The 24744-nt window shown below is 44.0% G+C and overlaps 1 protein-coding gene across 1 annotated transcript in view; it reads left to right on the top strand.

Annotated features, from left to right (window-relative positions):
• Positions 1 to 6125: 6125 nt before the first annotated feature.
• LOC146398908 (uncharacterized) overlaps positions 6126 to 24744 on the top strand; it is a 74564-nt gene continuing 55945 nt past the window's right edge. Inside the window, exons 1-3 of the mRNA XM_084980831.1 lie at positions 6126 to 6211; positions 21668 to 21999; positions 23000 to 23144. The gene's annotated coding sequence lies outside the window, so the exon portion shown is untranslated. The remainder of the gene's footprint in view (positions 6212 to 21667; positions 22000 to 22999; positions 23145 to 24744) is intronic.

Below are 24744 nucleotides of genomic sequence, written 5' to 3'. Positions count from 1 at the left end.
CCCGGTGGCTCTGCAGGTTAAGAACCTGACTAGCATCCATGAGGACTTGGGTTCAATCCCTGGCCTCACTCAGTGGGTTAAGATCCAGTGTTGCTGAAAGCTGCAGCATAGATTGCAGGTACAGCTTGGATCCTGAGTTCCTTTGGCTGTGGTGTAGGCCGGCAGCTGCCGCTCCAAATAGATCCCTAGCCTTGGAACTTCCATGAACTACAAGTGCAGGCCTTAACAAAAAAGACTAAGTTATGATCTAGCAGTTCCACTTTTCAAGATGTATGTGTCCAAAGGAATTGAAGTCAGAATCTCAAAAGGATATCTGTACCCCTATGTTCACTGCACCAGAGTTCAGAATGCCCAGATGTGGAAACAATCTAAATGTCTATTGGCAGAAGAACAGAGAAAGAAAATGTGATGTATAAACACATACAATAAAGTATTCTGCAGCCTTTAAAAATGTGGAAATCCAGGAGTTCCCATCGTGGCTCAGCAGTTAATGAACCCAACTAGGATCCATGAGGATGTGGGTTTGATCCCTGGCCTTGCTCAGTGGGTTAAGGACCTGGTGTTGCCATCAGTTGTGGTGTAGGTCACAGATGCAGCTCAGATCTGGTGTTGCTGTGGCTGGGATGTAGACCAGCAGCTACAGTTCTGATTCGGCCCCTAGCCTGGGAACCACCATATCAGTGCAAAGAAATGAAACTCAACCCCATACCTAATTTTAGGTGCAGCCCTAAAAAGACCAAAAAAAAAAAAACCTGAAAGGAAAAAACCCTATGTAAAATCTTATCCTAAATTCTATTTTTTGCATCTCAAAAGCTGAAGAGGCAAGATAGGATATCATCTGGTCATCTTCTTTTCTTAGTGAAAGGCTACAACTACAGTTCATGTAATGCTCAGCTAAGCATGGTGAGGGGATGGAAGAGTGAGAAAGAAATGAAATATATTCTTAGTAATGGAAAAAAAAGAGAGAAGAAAAGTCAACTTCAGAGGCCCTTTGAGCCATTCTGGGCCTTGGAAAGAACTGGAGATTCGAGGAGCCATTTGGGGTGAGTACAAGACACAGCCAGCAGCTGGGGTGACTGCAGCCTGGGCAGGGTAGGGCAGGATGGGGGCACTCCCTCCTCATCCATTTGAGTCAGACTGATCATTCATTTCCAATCTTCTGGGTTTGAGAGAAAAGGCTGGAAAGCTGGCTTTCCAACTGTATCCCTGCCTCATCCAGAAGCAGGTGCTTGTTATGAGGCTGGTGTGGTGAGCAGTCCCCATTCAAAGAGAACGGTGATTGACAAGCAGGGTCTCCTGGGAGGGGTGTCTAGGTGCTGCTACCTCTGAAGAGCCCACTGGGCCCCTATCCTGCAGCATTGAGGTCTTTTCTCCTTGATTTCAGAGGAATCCCTGCTCTCTGATAAACCTTTAAGCCACATTTTCTATGAGACACAAAGACCCCAGTGGAGTCTTCCAAACATGGTAAAGACTTTCACAGGATGAGAAGGTTCTAGTCACTTTTAGCTTTCCATCCTCTGCACCACTCCAGGACGGAAGAAAGCTGTGTACAAACTAGTTTCCCTTGGTCCTTCTGATTTGATCCCAAACTTCAGAATCTGCCAATCATGATCCTGGGAAGAATCAGCCACAAATGTAGGGGGGGAGCTAACATATGAGACCCAACTTATTGGCCAATTACACCCAGGTGGGGACTGGCTTGAGCTTGCAGTTTGGGCGAGGGTTGGTTCATCCCTAAGCCTTGCTTTCCTCTTCCTGGCAACACATCCTTCTGGTCAGGTCTCTGCTCCAAGAGTGAAGAAATGACAGAAACTTCTCTAGTCTCACCTGGAAGCCTGGATGAGAGGTGAGGAGGGCAGAAGCTGGACAGAGCCAAACTCCAGGACTTTTGTCTCCCCTCCGGAGGCTGCTGCATGTATGTACAAGGAGATTGAAGTGGATGGGAAAGGGCAGGGAGTCATCTGGAAGTGGCATTGGTGGAGGCGGGAAGGGGGCAGGAGGACCCAGGACCCACTGCCTGCCATCTCCACAGAGCTTCTTGGGCCCCAGCACCATGCGGCACTGCCCGTAAAAATGTTTCTTGGATGCTGTGTCCTTGATCCTCCTGAGCCGCTTCCTCCAAGAGAAAAATGCAGAGCATCCTAAGTACAGTTTATCCATGGTGAGTTCCAGAGGTGGAGCTTGGACTCCTAACCCTAACCCTTTGGGGGTGGGGGGTGGGTATATTTTCAGTTACACAAACAGTCTAAAGTCACCATGGAAGTTCTAAGAGGAATGCTGTTGAAGAATCAGGAGAGGGTTAGAGAAAAGATAATAGTGAACTAGCCTTGAAATATGTGTCGGGTTTGAATAAAGGTGAGGAAGACAAGGGGGCATTTTCCATGTGCAGAGAGCAGCCAAGGCCATGCTGTTTGGTGGGGTTGGCCCATGGGCAGCCTGCCTAGGTGAGGTCACATCCCTCTCCAGAGCCAGAGCGGTTGTGCAGAGCGCCTGCGTGGGGGTTGCGTGCGTGCCGTGGCGTCCGAGGGGGTTGCGTGCGTGCCGTGGCGTGCGTGGGGGTTGCGTGCGTGCCAGGGAAGGGAGCCCCCGGAGCGACTGCTGAGGGACACCGCGGCGAGCGAGCATGGGTGAAGGAGCTGAGGGCGTGAGCAGGGCTGCAGCGGGCAGGTCCAAGGTAGGTTTGTGTTTATCTTTTTGAGAAGGGAAGAGGGTGCCTAGGATGCTTGGGAAAAGGGGAGGGAAGGTCCCAGGAAGTGTTTGGGGGAAAGGTGCGTGGTTGGGGAGGGACCGGCTTCAGTGCAGGGCAGGTATGGGGGTTGAGTGCAGGAGGGTTAGCTGCGTGGAGGGGAAGGGAGCTCAGAGGGAATGGGGAGGGCCACCGCGAGCGTGGGGGAGGGAGGGTGAGGATGGCAGCGGAGCCCCAGCTGAGAGGTTGAAGTTAGGGTTAGTTTTGAGAGGCAGGAAGAGGGTGGATGGGATCCCTTGGAAAAGTGGAGGCGAGGTCCTAGGAAGGGTTGGGCCTGTGCGAGTGCGGGGAGCGTGGAGGCGGGCAGGCACCCCTTGCCCCCCGAGCGTGCGTGGGGGTTGCGTGGGTGCAGGGGAAGGGAGGCCGGAGGGAATGGAGAGGGACACGGAGAGCCTGGGGCCCTGCGGGGAGGTTGTGAGGGGCATTCTAGGGGATAGGTTCAAGGTAGGTTTTGGTGGCTGCTGCGGTGGTGGTGGTTTTTGTTGTTGGTTTTTGGTTTTTGGTTGGTTGTTGTGAAGGGGGAAGAGGGTGGAGGATGAGGACCCCTTAGCACATGGGAGCGGAAGGATGTCAGGAAAGGAGCCCAGAGGGGTTCGTGTGGGAATGGGCCAGGGCAGCTGGGAGGGGCTTGTGGGTAGTGCCTGAACAGAGGGGAAGGGAGAGCTGAAGGGAGTGCTGAGGGCCAGGGGAGCAGGGGGGGACTGAGGTAAGGCTGTCAGTGGAGTTCCAGCAGACAGGTTCAAGTGAGGTGTTTTTTGTTTTGGTTTTTGGCTTGCTGTGTGTGTTTGTTCGTTTGATTGTTTGTTTGAGAAGGGGGTAGAGGGGTGGGTAGGTTGGATGCCTTTGAGCTGATGGGGAAAGTTTCCAGGAAGGGGGGGGGTGTGGGTGGGGGCATAGAGGGGCGAGGGGGGCGGGGACGCGGTTGTGCAGAGCGCCTGCGTGGGGGTTGCGTGCGTGCCGTGGCGTGCGTGGGGGTTCGCGTGCGTGCCGGGGAAGGGAGCCCCCAGAGCGACTGCTGAGGGACACCGCGGCGAGCGAGCATGGGTGAAGGAGCTGAGGGCGTGAGCAGGGCTGCAGCGGGCAGGTCCAAGGTAGGTTTGTGTTTATCTTTTTGAGAAGGGAAGAGGGTGCCTAGGATGCTTGGGAAAAGGGGAGGGAAGGTCCCAGGAAGTGTTTGGGGGAAAGGTGCGTGGTTGGGGAGGGACCGGCTTCAGTGCAGGGCATGTATGGGGGTTGAGTGCAGGAGGGTTAGCTGCGTGGAGGGGAAGGGAGCTCAGAGGGAATGGGGAGGGCCACCGCGAGCGTGGGGGAGGGAGGTGAGGATGGCAGCGGAGCCCCAGCTGAGAGGTTGAAGTTAGGGTTAGTTTTGAGAGGCAGGAAGAGGGTGGATGGGATCCCTTGGAAAAGTGGAGGCGAGGTCCTAGGAAGGGTTGGGCCTGTGCGAGTGCGGGGAGCGTGGAGGCGGGCAGGCACCCCTTGCCCCCCGAGCGTGCGTGGGGGTTGCGTGGGTGCAGGGGAAGGGAGGCCGGAGGGAATGGAGAGGGACACGGAGAGCCTGGGGCCCTGCGGGGAGGTTGTGAGGGGCATTCTAGGGGATAGGTTCAAGGTAGGTTTTGGTGGCTGCTGCGGTGGTGGTGGTTTTTGTTGTTGGTTTTTGGTTTTTGGTTGGTTGTTGTGAAGGGGGAAGAGGGTGGAGGATGAGGACCCCTTAGCACATGGGAGCGGAAGGATGTCAGGAAAGGAGCCCAGAGGGGTTCGTGTGGGAATGGGCCAGGGCAGCTGGGAGGGGCTTGTGGGTAGTGCCTGAACAGAGGGGAAGGGAGAGCTGAAGGGAGTGCTGAGGGCCAGGGGAGCAGGGGGGGACTGAGGTAAGGCTGTCAGTGGAGTTCCAGCAGACAGGTTCAAGTGAGGTGTTTTTTGTTTTGGTTTTTGGCTTGCTGTGTGTGTTTGTTCGTTTGATTGTTTGTTTGAGAAGGGGGTAGAGGGGTGGGTAGGTTGGATGCCTTTGAGCTGATGGGGAAAGTTTCCAGGAAGGGGGGGGGTGTGGGTGGGGGCAGAGGGGGGCGGGGACGCGGTTGTGCAGAGCGCGTGCGTGGGGGTTGCGTGCGTGCCGTGGCGTGCGAGGGGGTTGCGTGCGTGCCGTGGCGTGCGTGGGGGTTCGCGTGCGTGCCAGGGAAGGGAGCCCCCGGAGCGACTGCTGAGGGACACCGCGGCGAGCGAGCATGGGTGAAGGAGCTGAGGGCGTGAGCAGGGCTGCAGCGGGCAGGTCCAAGGTAGGTTTGTGTTTATCTTTTTGAGAAGGGAAGAGGGTGCCTAGGATGCTTGGGAAAAGGGGAGGGAAGGTCCCAGGAAGTGTTTGGGGGAAAGGTGCGTGGTTGGGGAGGGACCGGCTTCAGTGCAGGGCAGGTATGGGGGTTGAGTGCAGGAGGGTTAGCTGCGTGGAGGGGAAGGGAGCTCAGAGGGAATGGGGAGGGCCACCGCGAGCGTGGGGGAGGGAGGGTGAGGATGGCAGCGGAGCCCCAGCTGAGAGGTTGAAGTTAGGGTTAGTTTTGAGAGGCAGGAAGAGGGTGGATGGGATCCCTTGGAAAAGTGGAGGCGAGGTCCTAGGAAGGGTTGGGCCTGTGCGAGTGCGGGGAGCGTGGAGGCGGGCAGGCACCCCTTGCCCCCCGAGCGTGCGTGGGGGTTGCGTGGGTGCAGGGGAAGGGAGGCCGGAGGGAATGGAGAGGGACACGGAGAGCCTGGGGCCCTGCGGGGAGGTTGTGAGGGGCATTCTAGGGGATAGGTTCAAGGTAGGTTTTGGTGGCTGCTGCGGTGGTGGTGGTTTTTGTTGTTGGTTTTTGGTTTTTGGTTGGTTGTTGTGAAGGGGGAAGAGGGTGGAGGATGAGGACCCCTTAGCACATGGGAGCGGAAGGATGTCAGGAAAGGAGCCCAGAGGGGTTCGTGTGGGAATGGGCCAGGGCAGCTGGGAGGGGCTTGTGGGTAGTGCCTGAACAGAGGGGAAGGGAGAGCTGAAGGGAGTGCTGAGGGCCAGGGGAGCAGGGGGGGACTGAGGTAAGGCTGTCAGTGGAGTTCCAGCAGACAGGTTCAAGTGAGGTGTTTTTTGTTTTGGTTTTTGGCTTGCTGTGTGTGTTTGTTCGTTTGATTGTTTGTTTGAGAAGGGGGTAGAGGGGTGGGTAGGTTGGATGCCTTTGAGCTGATGGGGAAAGTTTCCAGGAAGGGGGGGGGTGTGGGTGGGGGCAGAGAGGGGCGAGGGGGGCGGGGACGCGGTTGTGCAGAGCGCCTGCGTGGGGGTTGCGTGCGTGCCGTGGCGTGCGAGGGGGTTGCGTGCGTGCCGTGGCGTGCGTGGGGGTTCACGTGCGTGCCGGGGAAGGGAGCCCCCGGAGCGACTGCTGAGGGACACCGCGGCGAGCGAGCATGGGTGAAGGAGCTGAGGGCGTGAGCAGGGCTGCAGCGGGCAGGTCCAAGGTAGGTTTGTGTTTATCTTTTTGAGAAGGGAAGAGGGTGCCTAGGATGCTTGGGAAAAGGGGAGGGAAGGTCCCAGGAAGTGTTTGGGGGAAAGGTGCGTGGTTGGGGAGGGACCGGCTTCAGTGCAGGGCAGGTATGGGGGTTGAGTGCAGGAGGGTTAGCTGCGTGGAGGGGAAGGGAGCTCAGAGGGAATGGGGAGGGCCACCGCGAGCGTGGGGGAAGGAGGTGAGGATGGCAGCGGAGCCCCAGCTGAGAGGTTGAAGTTAGGGTTAGTTTTGAGAGGCAGGAAGAGGGTGGATGGGATCCCTTGGAAAAGTGGAGGCGAGGTCCTAGGAAGGGTTGGGCCTGTGCGAGTGCGGGGAGCGTGGAGGCGGGCAGGCACCCCTTGCCCCCCGAGCGTGCGTGGGGGTTGCGTGGGTGCAGGGGAAGGGAGGCCGGAGGGAATGGAGAGGGACACGGAGAGCCTGGGGCCCTGCGGGGAGGTTGTGAGGGGCATTCTAGGGGATAGGTTCAAGGTAGGTTTTGGTGGCTGCTGCGGTGGTGGTGGTTTTTGTTGTTGGTTTTTGGTTTTTGGTTGGTTGTTGTGAAGGGGGAAGAGGGTGGAGGATGAGGACCCCTTAGCACATGGGAGCGGAAGGATGTCAGGAAAGGAGCCCAGAGGGGTTCGTGTGGGAATGGGCCAGGGCAGCTGGGAGGGGCTTGTGGGTAGTGCCTGAACAGAGGGGAAGGGAGAGCTGAAGGGAGTGCTGAGGGCCAGGGGAGCAGGGGGGGACTGAGGTAAGGCTGTCAGTGGAGTTCCAGCAGACAGGTTCAAGTGAGGTGTTTTTTGTTTTGGTTTTTGGCTTGCTGTGTGTGTTTGTTCGTTTGATTGTTTGTTTGAGAAGGGGGTAGAGGGGTGGGTAGGTTGGATGCCTTTGAGCTGATGGGGAAAGTTTCCAGGAAGGGGGGGGGTGTGGGTGGGGGCAGAGAGGGGCGAGGGGGGCGGGGACGCGGTTGTGCAGAGCGCCTGCGTGGGGGTTGCGTGCGTGCCGTGGCGTGCGAGGGGGTTGCGTGCGTGCCGTGGCGTGCGTGGGGGTTCGCGTGCGTGCCGGGGAAGGGAGCCCCCGGAGCGACTGCTGAGGGACACCGCGGCGAGCGAGCATGGGTGAAGGAGCTGAGGGCGTGAGCAGGGCTGCAGCGGGCAGGTCCAAGGTAGGTTTGTGTTTATCTTTTTGAGAAGGGAAGAGGGTGCCTAGGATGCTTGGGAAAAGGGGAGGGAAGGTCCCAGGAAGTGTTTGGGGGAAAGGTGCGTGTTTTGGGCGGGAGGAGGGTGGCGGGGAGCGGCTTGGGGGCGGCGCAGGCGTGGGGGTTGGGTGCGTGCAGGGGAAGGGAGCGCGCAGGGACTGTGGAGGGCCACCGCGATCGTTGGGGCGGGAGGTGAGGATGGCAGCGGAGCCCCAGCTATGTATAGATTTCTAAGGTATCTCCAGACTCTTCTCCATAGTGGCTGTACCAGTTTACATTCCCACCAGCAGTGCAGGTGGGTTCCCTTTTCTCCACAGCCCTTCCAGCACTTGTTCTTTGTGGTTTTATTAATGGTCATTCTGACTGGTGTGAGGTGATATCTCATGGTTGTTTTGATTTGTATTTCTCTTATAATCAACGATGTTGAGCATTTTTTCATGTGTTTGTTGGCCGTCTGTGTATCTTCTTCGGAGAAATGTGTATTCAGGTCTTTTTCCCATTTTTCCATTGATTGATTGGTTTTTTTGCTGTTGGGTTGTATAAGTTGCTTATATATTCTAGAGATTAAGCCCTTGTCAGTTGCATCATTTGAAACTATCTTCTCCCATTCTGTAAGTTGTCTTTTTGTTTTGGGTTTCCTTTGCTGTTCAAAATCTTTTCAGTTTGATTAGGTCCCATGGGTTTATTTTTGCTCTAATTTCTATTGCTTTGGGAGACTGACCTGAGAAAACATTCATGATGTTGATGTCAGAGAGTGTTTTGCCTATGTTTTCTTCTAGGAGTTTGATGGTGTCCTGTCGTATATTTAAGTCTTTCAGCCATTTTGATTTTATTTTTGTGCATGGTATGAGGGTGTGTTCTAGTTTCATTGCTTTGAATGCAGCTGTCTAGGTTTCCCATCAATGCATGCTGAATAGACTTTCCTTTTCCCATTTTATGTTCTTGCCTCCCTTGTCAAAGATTAATTGACCATAGGTGTCAGGGTTTATTTCCGGATTCTCTATTCTGTTCCATTGGTCTGTCTGTCTGTCTGTTTTGATACCAGTACCACACTGTTTTGATGACTGTGGCTTTGTAGTATTTCTTGAAGTCTGGGAGAGTTATGCCTCCTGCTTGGTTTTTGTTTCTCAGGATTGCTTTGGCGATTCTGGGTCTTTTGTGGTTCCATATAAAATTTTGGATTGTTTGTTCTAGTTCTGTGAAAAATGTCATGGGTAATTTGATCGAGATTGCAATGAATCTGTAGATTGCTTCTGGTAGAATGGCCATTTTCACAATATTGATTTTCCCAATCCAGGAGCATGGAATATCTTTCCATTTCTTTACATCTTCTTTGAATTCTTTGATTAAGGTTTTATAGTTCTCGGCATATAGGTCCTTTACCTCCTTGGTCAGGTGTATTCCGAGGTATTTGATTTTGTGAGGTGCAATTTTAAAAGGTATCGTACTTTTGTATTCCTTTTCTAATATTTCATTGCTGGTATACAGAAATGCAACTGACTTCTGAATGTTAATCTTATATCCTGCCACTTTGCTGAATTTATTAATCAGTTCAAGGAGTTTTGGGGTTGAGTCCTTAGGGTTTTCTAGGTATAGAATCATGTCATCTGCATACAGTGACAGCTTTAACACTTCTCTTCCTATATGGATGCCTTTTATTTCTTTTGTTTGTCTAATTGCTGTGGCTATGACTTCCAAAACGATGTTGAAGAGCAGTGGTGAGAGTGGGCATCCCTGTCTTGTTCCAGATTTGAGTGAGAAGGCTTTCAGTTTTTCCCCATTGAGTATTATGTTTGCTGTGGGTTTATCATAAATGGCTTTGATTATATTCAGGAATGTTCCCTCTATACCCACTTTGGCGAGGGTCTTGATCATGAATGGATGTTGAACTTTGTCAAATGCTTTTTCTGCATCTATTGAGATGATCATATGATTTTTGACTTTTTTTTTGTGAATGTGGTGTATGATGCTGATTGATTTGCGTATGTTGAACCATCCTTGTGAACCTGGGATGAACCCTACCTGGTCATGGTGTATAATTTTTTTGATATGTTGTTGGATTCGGTTGGCTAAGATTTGGTTGAGAATTTTTGCATCTATACTCATCAATGATATTGGCTGATAGTTTTCTTTTTTGGTGGTATCTCTGTCTGGTTTTGGAATGAGGGTGATGGTGGCATCATAGAATGTCTTTGGCAGTATTCGTTCTTCTTCAACCTTTTGAAAGCGTTTAAGGAGGATGGGCACCAATTCCTCTTTATATGTTTGATAAAATTCGCCTGTGAATCCATCTGGTCCTGGACTTTTATTTGTAGGGAGTGATTTTATGACCTCTTCCATTTCATTTCTAGTGATGGGTCTGTTCAGTTGGTCTGTTTCTTCTTGATTCAGTTTTGGCAGGCTGTAAGATTCTAGAAAATTGTCCATTTCTTCCAGATTGTCAAACTTGTTGCCATATAGTTGTTCATAGTATTCTCTTATGGTTTTTTGTATTTCTGCAGTATCCGTTGTGATTTCTCCTTTTTCATTTATAATTTTGTTTATTTGGGTTCTTTCTCTCCTCTTTTTAGTGAGTCTGGCCAGGGGTTTGTCAATTTTGTTCACCGTTTCAAAGAACCAGCTCTTGGTTTTATTAATTTTCTCTATTGTTTTTTGAATCTCTATTTTATTGATTTCTTCATTGATCTTTATAATTTCCTTCCTTCTGCTGACTTTAGGACTTTTTTGTTCTTCTTTTTCTAATTCGTTTAGGTGGAGGGTTAAGTTGTCCATTTGGGATCTTTCTTCTTTTTTGAGAAAGGCCTGTATTGCTATAAATTTCCCTCTGAGCACTGCTTTCGCAGCATCCCATAGATTTTGAGAGGTTGTGTCTTCATTATCATTTGTTTCAAGGTAGTTTTTAATTTCCTTCTTGATTTCTTCATTGACCCATTGGTTTTTAAGTAGCATGTTGTTTAGTGTCCATGGAGTAGGTTTTTTCTCTTTGCTTTTCCCATGGTTGATTTCTAAGTTCATGGCATTGTGGTCAGAGAAGATACTTGAGATAATTTCTATGCTCCTAAATTTATTGAGATTCGCTTTATGTCCCAATATGTGATCGATTCTTGAGAATGTTCCATGAGCATTTGAAAAGAATGTGTATTCTGATTTTTTTGGATGTAGTGTCCTGAAGATATCAATGAAGTCTAACTTTTCTATTGTTTCCTTTAGGATCTCTGTTGCTTTATTGGTTTTCTGTCTAGAGGATCTGTCCATTGATGTGAGGGGGGTGTTTAGGTCTCCTACTATGATTGTATTCTCATCAATATCTCCCTTTATGTCTGTTAATATTTGTTGTATGTATCTGGGTGCTCCTATGTTTGGGGCATATATGTTGATGATAGTAACATCCTCTCCTTGGATGGATCCCTTAATCATTAAGTAGTGTCCTTCTTTGTCTTTCTTTATGTCTTTTGTTTTAAAGTCTATTTTGTCTGATATGAGCGTTGCGACTCCTACTTTTCTGTCATGTCTATTGACGTGAAATACTTTTCCCCACCCTTTCACTTTCAATCTATATGTATCTTTTGTCCTAAGGTGAGTTTCTTGTAGGCAGCATATTGAAGGTTTTTGCCTTTTTATCCACTCAGCCACTCTGTGTCTTTTGATTGGGGCATTCAGTCCATTGACATTTAAGGTGATAAATTGATAGATGATTATTTATTGCCATTTGAACCTCGTGTTCCAGTTGATTCTATGGTTCTCCATTCTTCCTTTCTTTTTTTTTTTTTTTTTTTTTTTTTGTTGGATGGTCTCCTGTTATTATCTGCTTGAGTGTATTTTTTTTTCATTTTTTGTAAATGCAATATTTGGTTTTGGCTTGTGGTTGCCCTGTTTTTTAAGTATGCTAACCCCTTCCCATAATTGTGTGTTTTAGCCTGATGGTCCTGTAAGTTCAAACACTTCATTACTATATTAAAAATTAAGAAGAGAGACATACATACAAACAAAAAGGGTTATTTACCTCCTAACATCCCTTGCCCACATTTTGTGGTTTTGATGACTCTTTTATTTTTTTCTTTTTAATATTATTTTGTTTGAAGTATGTTCATGATTAAATCTGTATGCTGGCTTATTTGAGTGACTGCTCTCTGATTGCAATTTCCTCAGTCCTAGTTCTTCCTCTTCTTCTTCTTCTTTTTTTTTTCTTTTCTTTTTTCTTCCCTTTCCTTCCTTTTTGGTTTAGAGAAGCTCTTTCAAAATTTCCTTTAACCTGGGTTTTGTGTTGCTGTATTCTTTAAGTTTTTGTTTGTTGGGAAAAATTTTTATTTCCCCTTCTATTTTAAATGATATTCTTGCTGGATAGAGTATTCTAGGTTGCATATGTTTTCCTTGTAGCACTTTAAATATCTCTTGCCATTCCCTCCTGGCCTGTAGTGTTTCTGTAGAGAAATCAGCTGATATTCTTATGGGGGTTCCCTTGTAGGTAACATTCTGTTTTTCTCTTGCTGCCTTTAGGATCCTCTCTTTATCACTAACTATTGCCATTTTTATTATGATGTGTGTTGGTGTGGGTCTGTTTGGGTTCAGTTTGTTTGGGGCCCTCTGTGCTTCTTGTATCTTGAAGCCAGTATCCTTTAGATTTGGGAAGTTTCCATCGATAATTTCTTCAAATATATTTTCCATTCCCTTATCATTTTCTACTCCTTCTGGAATTCCTATTATGCGTAGATTGGCCAGCTTTCTATTATCCTATAGGTCTCTTATATTGCTTTCCAGTTTTTTGATTCGGTTTTCTGTCTGTTGACCGGATTGAGTGATTTCCATTATTCTATCTTCCATATCACTGATTTGTTCTTCTGCATTATTCATTCTGGTTTTTACTGCCGTTAGTTCAGTTTGCGTCTCTGCAAATGAATGTTCTAGTTTCTCTTGGCTCCTCCTTATATTTTCTAGTTCCTTTCTGAGGGTATCTGCATTACTGTTCATATCTTCTCTTAATTCCTTCAGTATTTTCCCTATTTCTCTTTTGAACTCCAGGTCTGTCAGACTGCAGAGATCTGTTTCATTGTTGACTGTTTGAGGTGAGTTCTCCTGTTGGTTTGACTGGGGGTGGTTTCTCAGCTTCTTCATCTTGCTTGTTGTTTTCTTTCTCCTTTTGGAGTTGTACTCTCCGTGATCGGGTAGTGTTTGCCTTGTCACTACCGTGGAATATTTCCTGAGGGCTGGCGTTGTTGGTCAATCTTTTTTAAGGCAGTGTGGCTTTTCTGGAGTGTTGATGGGGCTAACAGTGTTTCTTTGAAGCAATGGAGGACTTCCTGAGGGCAGACAGGACTGGGAGGTCCACCCCACGATGGTAGCAGATTTCACTTGGTCATGCAGAGCTTGCTCTGGTGTTTTTAGGCTGTGGGGTTCTTGCAGGGAGTTGGCGGTGTTGGGCAGCTGCTCTTCAGGGGTGCATCACCCCCTGGGGGCTGGAGAAGCTATCTGGGTCACTGAGAACCTGAGAGGCTCTTCCCTAGGGCAGCCCAACTCAGAAGGACAGCCTGAGGATGTAGGTGAATCTTTTCACAGTCTGGCTGAGCTTGTTGCAGCTTTTCTGGGCCGCAGGGGCCCTTCCAGGGGGCTGGTGGTGCTGAGCAGTTATTTCACGGGAGTGGGGCATCCCCTGGGAGCTTGGGCGGGTAGCAGGGCCCTTGGAGACCCAAGAGGCTCCTCCCCAGGGCAGCCCGACTCAGAAAAACCGTCTGAGATCTTTTCCCAACTCGGCCAGGCTTGTTGCAGCTTTTCTGTGCTGCAGGGGGTGCTGCCTGGAGCTGGCAGTCCTATGCAGCTGGTCCACTAGGTCTCAGCACCCCCTGGGGGCTTGGGCGGGTAGCAGGGCCCTTGGAGACCCAAGAGGCTCCTCCCCAGGGCAGCCCGACTCAGAAAAACCGTCTGAGATCTTTTCCCAACTCAGCCAGGCTTGTTGCAGCTTTTCTGGGCTGCAGGGGGTCCTGCCTGGAGCTGGCAGTCCTATGCAGCGGGTCCACTAGCTCTCAGCACCCCCTGGGGGCCTGGGCGGGTAGCAAGGCCCTTGGAGACCCAAGAGGCTCCTCCCCGGGGCAGCCCGTCTCAGAAAAACCGTCAGAGAATTAGGCCGATCTATTCACAGTCTGGCTAGGCTTGTTCTAGCTTTTCTGGGCTGCAGGCCTTTTCTCGGGGGCTGGTGGTGATTGGTGCTGCTCTGCGGAAGTGTAGCCCCTCCAAAGGGCAAGCAGGCCTGTGCAGGGACAGCCCCTGTGGTGGTAGGCTTCAGGCAATTGTTGAGACCAGCCCTCCTGGATGGCAGGTTGCCCCAGGTCCAGCGAGAGCATAGGGGGTGGTGGGGGCGGGGGGGATGCACTGGGAAGTGCAGCTTTCTGCTAGCTAGCTGACCTGTAAGCTTGCTGTGGTGTGGGGGGTATTCTATGGGGACCCACCCCTTCTTCTCTCCCCTCCCCAGCACGGGTGCAGACCAGGCTCTTCTCCCATGTTCCCTCTGAGGCGGCTTTCCACTTCCCCGCCCTTAGAGTATTGCTCCCTTCCTCTGCGACAGCTTTGTTTTCTAGTCTCCCAGGCAGTCTCTGCCCCTTCAAATGGTTTAGAGACCTCCCAAGCAGTTTCCCCTCTGCCCTGCCCCCTAGCCCGGGGACTAATCTCTGGAGCCAAGGTCTTGGTACCCAGCCCCCACCCAGGCGTCCCCCGGCCTCCTCTCGGGGACTAACCTTCAGAGGCAAGGTCTCGGTGCCCAGCCCCCAACCAGGCGTCTCAATTTTTGGTGACTTTGCCCGTAGTTCAGATGGTCCGTTGGGTTCTTGATGGGTTTTTCCGTACTCCAACTTACTGACTGCTACACTCTTCTCTGCATCTGGAGATTCCTCCGGTTCGTTTGATCTTTCCCCCGTGTAGGTGACTTTCCAGGGTGCGGGATCCCTTTCTCCTCCGCAGTTCCCTTTCGGGAGCGCCCATCCCACTCGGATTCACCTTCTCTCACTCTCCTCTTTTCTCCCGTTCTGCCCAATAATTTCACGAACTTCTTGCCGTTATTGGAGTTTAGGTTCCTCTGCCAGCGATTGGTTGCTGTTCTGTGTGAGTCATTTCTTCTGTAGATGTGCTTTTTTTGTTGTGTTTGTGTGAGAGGGCGAGCGTGTCCCCCTACTCCTCCGCCATCTTGTCCTCCCGTATCGGATTTTTCTTATTCTTTAGCTCACCTTTAGTCCTTTACCCTAAGGAATAATCATACTTTGCATCTCTGCAGAAAGTTTTGTAGCAACCTAAGACTGTAAAATAAGACTTTGGCTAAAAAATGGTCTGTATCAATAAAACGGAAATTTATGTAGTGATGTATAATGATATTTTAGAAAATAATGTCAGGTTCATGATGCATTGTTATGGAAAAACAAAGGTTACAATAAAACACTATGTAAAGCAAGACCTGTTATTTTAAACATACAAATCAGAAAATAGAGGCTAGCATACAGAGAAGACTAGAAAGAAATTTATCAAAATATTAATAGTGATTATCTATGGGTAGTGGATTTCCTAGTATTTTTTTTGTTTTGTTTTCCCTGTGCAACTAGATATTCCAAATGAACATTATGTTATCATTATAATTAATAAATTATTAAAAAATGCTGCCTTGAACATTGATAATATTTATTTGTGACAGTGTTATTTTACTGTTAGCTTATTTAATATTCTACTGTATCTTTTGGCTCCTAAAGTAACTCTTCCTTGAGAAAGTTAATTGAGCTGTTAGGTATGTAAACTTAGTATCTCAGGCTGTGTATAACTTCAGTTCAGGTCCTTTATATTGGTGGGTAAATTTAACCTTTGATAGACTTATCTATTGTCTTACTCAAAGTAGTTTCTTCAATAAAATTAGAATTTTCTATTTTACTTTAACCGATCATTTGGGAACTAGAGTAAAGTAATCCTTACTGAAGTTATCTTTAATTTTACTTTTCTAAAAGGAGTTGAATAAAGTCACTACTCAACTGGCTCAGGTCACTACACATTTGCAGGATAAGCAAGAATATGGCAGTCAGGTGAAAAGTCATCTTAAAGAATATAAAGAGAAACATCTCTCTTTAGAACAGAAAACTGAAGAATTAGAAGGTCAAATTAGGGTTTGTATAAAAGAAACTGAATTTCGCCATATTTTCTGTTCCTGTAGCAATGTAATTGATGACTCAGATGGAATCTAAGATTTCAAACTTTCAAACAAAAGTTAAGCTGTGATGTAAAAGTTTTAAAAATTAAAAAAAAAGAAAGATTTCTCATCATGGTGCAGGGGTTAACAAATCCGACGAGGAACCAAGAGGTTGCGGGTTCGGTCCCTGCCCTTGCTCAGTGGGTTAAGGATCCGGCGTTGCCATGAGTTGTGGTGTAGGTCGCAGATGCAGCTCGGATTCCATGCTGCTGTGGCTCTGGCGTACGTAGGCCAGCAGCTACAGCTCCAATCAGACCCCTAGCGTGGGAACCTCCATATGCCACGGGAGCTGCCCAAGAAATAGCAAAGAGACAAAAATAAATTAAATAAATAAATAAATAAATAAATAAATATATAAATGGAGTTCCCATCGTGGCGCAGCAGAAATGAGTCCAACTAGGAACTATGAAGTTTCAGGTTCAATCCCTGGCCTTGCTCAGTGGGTTAAGGATCTGGCGTTGCCATGAGCTGTGGCGTAGGTTGCAGATTTGGCTTGGATTTGATGTTGCTGTAGGCTGTGACATTGCTAGGTGTAGGCTATAGCTCTGATTTGACCCCTAGCCTGGGAACCAAAAAAAATTACCTGTGCTTTTTCTTGTTTGATTTTTGAATTCCATCTTTACTTTTAACTTCTTTGTTAAAGGAGGGCTTTTGCAAATAGCAGTTAACATATATACTGGTTCCATGGTATGTGTAAATATTTCAAAGAGACAGCCAACCAGGGATCTACTCTGTAATTATGAGGAACTTATTTTTTGTTTTGCTATATCATTCCTGTCTCTTTCCCTCTTTATTCCAGTATAATATTCAGGGATGGCATATTTCTTCCTATTTTAAACTTTACATTTATACTCTTTGGGTTTTGTTTCTAATTTAATATCATTTAAATTTATTATAATTTACACTATGGTAAACTTCTTTCTTTAATACAACTCCAGATGAAAGTTTGGAGCTAAAGAGATTAAGTGGCTACACATATGAGAGAAGGATTTGACCTGAGTCCCTTGTCCTTTAAATTAAAACTGCTGTAAGTTAAAAATTTCTCAAGTTACTATATATATAAGTTATACCTCCACTGTCAGATAAAGCACTTCTGTACAACTGTAGAATCCTGGGCTTTGAATTTGTATACATCCACATCCACATCAGTATAACGTGGAAGAAGAAAATTACATTTTCAGATCTTCTCTGCATTCCTTTTTTTATTTTCTTTATGGTCAATAACATGGCATGACAAATTACTCGACATAATGGTTGAAAAAAACAAAAAACTAATTTTTTAGATGAAGGCGTCTCATGAGAAGTCTATTTAAGTATCTTTTAAAAATAGTTATTTAGAACCAATAATATTTATTGTAACCTATCACAACATTGGATATTAGATATTTTTTCTAATCATTGTTTTAGGACGTATTCCATCTGTTACATAGAATTAACATAGTTACATTGAGTGTCAAATATAAGCCTTGAGTAAGAACTACAGGTACCTAGATTGGCTTATAAAATATTTAGGGCACAAAATTTTTTACTGCTATACAAGAAAATGTCTTGCTCATAGATTTTTGAACTATGTACTTAACAGTTTGACTTTTTTTTGGCTTCACCTATGGAATGTGGAAGGGCCTCAGCCAGGGATCAAACTTGCACCACCGCAGCAACCTGAGCTGCAGCAGTGACAATGCCGGATCCTTAATCTGCTGAGCCATTAGGGAACTCCTGACTTTTGTGAATTTGTAAAAGTGCCCACAGTTATATCTACATGAATGACACAAAAATCACACTGTGAAGAACAATGATCTCTAGATGAAGAGATTGAAGAAGCAAAATCAGAAGTTTAATTGGTTTTATGTTTAGGGTCAATAGGTGTTAATGAGAAGGATGACATGACAACTGCATTTTAGTTGTGAATAGTTCTAATTATCTCAGTATTATTAACTGTGATTATAAAGGAGTACATATTTTAAGTGGGCCCATGTGTGAACCTGTTACTTAGTTTTTTCGGACTTTAGTTAATAAATTTTACGCAGGTAACAAATATAATTATTTTAAGTTTTTCTCTTAGAGTTAATTTTGAAAATTAAAAACTCAGTGACTGCTTCTCCTATAGGAAGCCTGCTGCTAGGTTTTCTTAAATATTCCATGATAAATGGCAGCTTTATTCAGTGAAAGCTTCAGAGTGTATTTTTTATTATAACAGATATTTTTGGCTATTTTTGTGTGTTATGTCAACACCAGTTTGAATGTAAACAAAAGTGGTATAATGTTATAGTAGATAATTGACATTAAAGTTGTTATTATATTTCTTCAATAGAAATTGGAAGCTGATTCACTTGAAGTTAAAGCAAGCAAGGAGCAAGCTTTGCAGGATCTACAACAGCAAAGACAACTGAACACAGATTTAGAGCTTAGAGCTACAGAATTGAGTAAACAAGTTGAAGTGGAGAAAGAAACATAAGCTTAATGACTTAAGGGGGAGCATTGTAAACTAAGAATTAACATATTTTTAAGATTTCAATTTTATCATCACATCTTTAAGGATTTACTTGATTCTATAAACTGCTTATATTAACATGAATAAAAATAAATCCATATAATATGGTTAAATAGGAGGGCTTGTTACCAGTCACATTTCAGCAGACTTTGTCTTTAAATGCCAAATATTCCATTCCGACTGTGTTGACGGACTTGATCTGTGGCAAGAGCATGAAGATTTTTGACTCTCAGTAGTAAAGATGGAAGTTGGGTGCGTGGGAAAGTTACCTTTCAGAGAAATGAAATAAAACCCATCAATAATTAAGTTGTTTTACACCTTCATGGTTGCATCCTTGTTTTGGGAGGGATGACAAAATTTTTTTGTTCTCATATCTAGTACATTGGGTCCTGATACTGTGAATTTGAGGATATACAGGTGCAAATGGCATTTCTTCTCACTGATAACATCATAGTTTCCAGTGCTGACGTTTGGAGAGTACACCTGATCCTTTGTATCACCCACTAACTTGGTTGTCACCTCTGGAAGCCAGTCATGTGTCTTTGAAGGTGACCTCTGAGTTGCTTCTTGTTCTCTTTCCCAAGGACACTTATGGGATCAGTGGTTCTTTCCACTTCTACTAAGGTTTTTTTTGTTTGTTTTTTTGTTTTTTCCCTTTATACGAACATTTCCTATGTTGGGTCCTGCCTTTCTAGAGTACTACCTAAGAAAGGCAAGCTAGGTAAACATATCTAGAGTTTGACTAAACCCTCAACCTTGGTTGAAAGGCTCAGCCCACATAACAGGGCACAGGGCCCACCTTTCTCAAGGGCCACTGATGCTATTCAAGCCCACCAACTTCCATCTTATATTTTCATTCCTCTGCAGTTTAATATATTTTCAAATATCTTTTGTGATTTCTTCTTTGATCATGGTTAGTTAGAAGTATTTTGTTTACTTGTCAAATATTTGGGATTCTTGTAGATATCTTACTGTTACTGGTTTCTCATTTAATTCCACTGAGGTCAGAGAACATACTCAGACTTTTCAAACTGTTTTATTTAGGGCCCAGTATATGGCTTATCTTGGTTAATTTTCCATGGGTACACATATGTGTTGTTGGGTAAAGTATTCCATAAATATCAATTAGGTTGAGGTAGTTGATAATATTGTTCTAATCTTCCATATCCTTGCCATTTTTTCCCTTCTGGTCATTTCTATCAGTTTCTGAGAACGGAGTGTTAAGGTTTCCCAGATCATGTGTGGTTTTTTTTTTTTCATTTTGATTTGTTTTGTTTTTTTATTACTAAGTGACTTTAAAAAAACAGCTAAGTTTTGCAGTCACTATGAAGGCCTTTATTTCTATTGCTGTCTTTGATTCACATAGTCATATGATTTTATAATAATTATTTGTGGGAAAGTTAAATAGCATAGTGAATAAATATATCAAGTCCTAATTTCAAGGTTGCTTGACATGGATTTTAATTATATTAAAATGGTAAAGTAATAATTAGTACAATGACTTTTCTGTTTAGACCTTTAAAAATCAGTGCGGTACAGGATCCTATGAATGTAGTTCACTTTTCTAGCTACTTTTTAGAAAGTAAAAGTAAGTTTCTGGGACTAAAAGTTCGAAATTTTCAAGGTATATGTGCAGCTCTGGTATTGTATTAATACCTAACTTCAATTATGTGGCTGATATAGCTTTTAATAATCTCTCTTTAACATATTGTTCAATTTATAGTAAGTACATTGATGGTAAAATACACTAGAAAGAGGATACATTCTAGAAATACTACTTTGCATCTGGTTTTATTTTCTCTTTAGAAACTTGTTGATCTTTAATATGTGCTTTTCCTTTGATATGCATATAAACATAATTGTATTCATTTTATGAAAAGAGAAGTCTTTAACTCTTACAGCAATATGTGCATTTCCTTATTCTTATAAATTTTTACTGATTTAGCTACAGAAAGCATTTTTTAAGGGGCAAATAATAACAAATCTCTTACATAATCTGCTAGGTTCTAAGATTACAATAAATCTTTTGTCCTTCCTCTATCTGAAATGAGATATTCTTCTATTTTTTTCCTACTTACCTTATGTGTTTTGAAGTTTAAGTCGTTTCAAAGATATAATGTGTTTTATGTTTTCAAGGAAGGAGGCAAATTTCTGTATGTTCAGGGGTTAATAGGTTCTTTAGAGTACAGGGAAAACTTTTCTGGCTGTCGTAGGCTAGGTTTGCTCTATGCACAGTTTTCTTTGGGGATTAAGTCAGGGGCGTTAGATGGTCTTGACTTTACCACTAATTTATTTACTTGAGGTAAATCTTCTTTATCTGTTAAATAGTCAGAACAGATGTTCTACGGCATTTTTTTGGTTGTGTGGTTTTATTATTTTTTGACTAAATTTTTTTTGCTTTTTTTAAAAAAAAATTACAGTAATTTATAATGTTGTACCAACTTCTGCTGTACAGAAAAGTGACCCAGTCATATACATGTATATATACATACACACACACGTATATACATATTACTTTTCTTATATTATCTTCCAAGATATAGTTCCCTGAGACTTGATATAGTTCCTGTGTTATACAATAGGACCTCATTGCTTATCCATTCTAAATGTAATAGTTTGCTTCTACTAACCTCAAACTCCCAGTCTGTCCCATTTCCCCTTGGCAACCACAAATCTGTAAGTCTGGGAGTCTGTTACTCTTTTGTAGATAGGTTCATTTTGTGCCATTTTTTTGAGGGGGGAGGGGCTGCCCATGGAGCTCCTGGGCCAGAGATCAGATTTAAGCTGCAGCTGAGACCTATGCCTCAGCTGCACCAATGCTGGATCCTTTAACCCACTGTGCTGGGCCAAGGATTGAACCTGCATCCTACCAATTCCATTGCGCCACAGTGGGAACTCCTGTGCCGTATTTCAGATTCTGCGTTTAAATGAAATAGGGTATTTGTCTTCCTCTTTTTTCTTAATTTCACTTGGTATGAGAATCTCTTGTTCCATATGTGTTGCTACAAATGGCATTACTTCATTCATTTTTATGGCTGAGTAGTATTCCATTGTATATATGTACCATATCTTCTTAATCCATTAATCTGTAGATGGACATTTAAGTTGTTTCCATGTCATGGCTATCGTGAATAGTGCTGCAGTGAACATGGGAGTGCATTTATCTTTTTGAATGAAAGTTTTGTCTCGATATATGGCCAGGAATAGGACTGCTGGGTCATATGGTAGTTCTGTATTTAGTTTTCTGAGGAATCTCCATATTATTGAACCTCCATGGTGGTTGTACCAATTTACATTCTCACCAACAGTGTAGGAAGGTGCCCTTTTCTCCACACCCTCTCCAGCCTTTGCTATTTGTAGACTTACTAATGATGGCCATTCTGACTGGTGTGAGGTGGTACTGGCTTGATACATTAAATTATTATTTTTACTTCTTAAGGATACAAAAAAGTTTAAAAAAGTAATAATTTATTTTGAATGGTAAATTAGAGGTGATAAATTATGCATTATTAAATTTTTTCTTAAATAGCATATCCAGTACAAAGTTGGATCTACAGAAGAAATCTGAAGCACTTGAAAATATTAAGCAAGTGCTTACCAAGCAAGAAGAAGGAAAAAAAATCCTTAAACAAGAAAATAGAAAATTTAAGTCAAAATGCAAAAATGCAGCAGGAAGAATTGAATAACAAAATTCAAGCAGCAGTGACAGAACTACACAAAGTGAAGATGGAGAAAGAAACTCTAGTAACAGAGCTTTCTGGAGCAAAAGAGGAATTATCAAAAGTTTCTGATTCTTTGAAGAACTCCAGAAGTGAATTTGAAAAGGAAAGTCAGAAGGGAAAAGCTGCTGTATTAGATATGGTTAGTTGTTTATATTTACTTTTTTTTTTAAGCAGAAGTGATAATATTTAAAATGTACTGATTCTTCTGCCTAATTCATATTTGACATTTTCTTTTTTGCTTTATAGGGCCACACCCATGGCATGTGAAAATTCCCACAGGAGGGGTTGGATTGGAGCCACAGCTGCAGGCCTACAACACAGCCACAGCAATGTGGGATCTGAGCTGCATCTGTGACCTACACAACAGCTCATGGCAATGCCAGATCCTTAACCCACTGGGTGAGGCAAAGGCCAGGGATCAAACCCGTACCGTCATGGTTACTAGTTGGATTCATTTCTGCCAAGCCACAATGGAAACTCCTAAAAAAAAGATTTTCATGTTACTTTTATGTTCCTTTCTGTTTGGAGAAAACATCTATCTGTACACATTCCCTCTTAAAGTATATGTGATTATTTTTATTTATCATTTCAACACTTTCTTTTTAAGAATTTCCTTGCTTCCTTTTTTTTGAAGCATATTATTCTACGTTTAAAATAGCATAATTTGGAATTACCTGGTGGCTCAGGGAGTTAAGGATCCAGCATTGTCATTGCTGTGGCTTGGGTCATTGCTGTGGTGTGCATGGGTTTGATCCCTGGCCAGAGAACTTTTGCACACCACAGATGTGATCAAAAAAACCAAACCATATCCACAACCACATAAGTTATTTAATTTAATTAATTCTGTGACAAAAAATGTGGCTTCCAAACCAAAGTTTTCTAAAATCTTGCCCAAATACTATCTAAATTATTTATTGTGACTCTTGGTTGATGATTGAAACACTTAGCCTTTTCCTGTTCCTCCTTCCTTACTGCTATAATACTTGCCTGTTTTTATTAATGAAATGGGATTATTTTGTCCCATCTTCAATGATCAGCAATTCTGGTTTATTTCCTTCTAACGACCTTATAAGCTTGTAAACCAAAAGTCTTATTTTACTACAGATATTTTCGGCATAATATAGTTTCCATTTTTTTAGGAGAAAACCTGCAAAGATTTAAAGCATCACCTTGAAGTACAGATAGAATGCGCACATAAGGAACAGAATGAACTGAAAAACTCACTTGAAAAAGAGGAGCTAAGATTTTCTTTTTCTGTAACAAAATATGTTATAGCATAATAAGGTATTTATATTTTCAAAATATTTTCAGTGATAATTAGGTCAAAAGAAGGTTTATTTCATTTGTGTTCTACCCACTACTAAAAAGATTTAACCTAGTTTTTGATAAGAGGCCTAAAATAAAAGTAGTTAATTAAAGATGGAAAATTGAGTAATCTAACTATAGAGTTATAATTAGATAATTTAGATTAAGGCAGACTACTATGGATAAAAAAAAGTCTTGATAGGCTTTCCATAGAAATGAAATTTTAAGGGCAATTTCATGGACATTGATATTAATATATTTGATAATGGTTGTTTAACAATGAAGAGATTTGTTGGCGTTCCTGTCATGGCTCAATGGTTTACAAACCCGACTAGTGTCTATGAGGATGCAGGTTTGATCCCTGGCCTCGCTTCGTGGGTTAAGGATCCAGCGTTGCCATGAGCTGTGGTGTAGGTTGCAGATACAGCTTGGATCTGCTGTTGCTGTAGCTGTGGTGGAGACAGGCATTTACAGCTCCGATTTGACCCCTAGCCTGGGAATCTCCATGTGCCACAAGTGCGGCCCTAAAAAGACAAAAAAAAAAAAAAAAAAAAAAAAAAAAAAGATTTTCTGTGGTTAATACTTCTGTTGTTCTCCATCAAAAGAAGCAAGAGTATAATATACATTAAGCGAGTATAGTAATATGTTGCTATTTTTTCTGAAGGCATACCTCCAGCAGCCAGAGTCCAGGCATGTAGCTTTCTAGAGATCTGATTTGATAAAGTAGTGAAACCTGGTCCTGACACATCTGTAGTGTTGTGTTCTGGTTGTTGCTTGAAAGAAGACACCTGTGTTTTAGATGCCAACATGTAACTGGCAAAATTATGGTGGTTTAGTGTATAAGTTCTGAATCCAGATTGTCCAGATTTATATCCTGGTTGTGCCACTTAATAGCTGTGCTGTCTTGCCTTGTCTTAGGCTGACAACTTGATCTCTCTGTGTTCCAGTTTTCTCAGTAGAAGATAAGGCTAATAAGAGAATGTTCACTATAGAATTATTTTGAGAAATAAATTGGTTAATATATTTCAAAGTGCTTAGAAAACCAGCTTAACAAAATAAATGGTCAAATGTTAGCTATTACTTTGTCATTGGTTATCATAACCAGTGGTACTTGTTAATCATTATTGTTATACTACCTGATTCCTGCTTTGCACAAAATATTTCCCTTTGTGTTGGAGATAAGCTGAAGCACTGAATTTTTTTCAAAAGTTACTCAGAATACGGTCAAATTGCTCAAATTATGTTCATAGTGAAATATGCATAAAACATGAAACATGACCTTAGCTAGAAATGTCGGAGAATGTGTAGTTCTCCTTGGCCACAGAGGAACCTCTCTTAGCTTCTATATGATGTCTAATTTTGAACAGAACTATATCCTAGTAGATTGTAAAAAGAAGGTATTAACAAAATATTCCTCAGATCTCTAAATGACAAATTGTGTGCGGTATAGTTTAGTTTCATCAAATACTAAACATATTTGCCAAAATTATTTTGGTTTTATTGCAGTTAATATGAAGCTATCCTTTCTGATGGTGGCTAACAGGCTCAGGTAGCATTTGCATATCCTTGAAAGGCAGTA

Source organism: Sus scrofa, chromosome 10, assembly GCF_054392235.1.
Source record: "Sus scrofa isolate SSC_HxYL_T2T_F1_AM1 chromosome 10, Sscrofa_HxYL_maternal_Yorkshire_Landrace_v2.0, whole genome shotgun sequence".
Classification (NCBI taxonomy): domain Eukaryota; kingdom Metazoa; phylum Chordata; class Mammalia; order Artiodactyla; family Suidae; genus Sus; species Sus scrofa.
The sequence above is the reverse complement of the archived record's forward strand: the minus strand, read 5'-3'. Positions and strand labels throughout refer to the sequence as shown.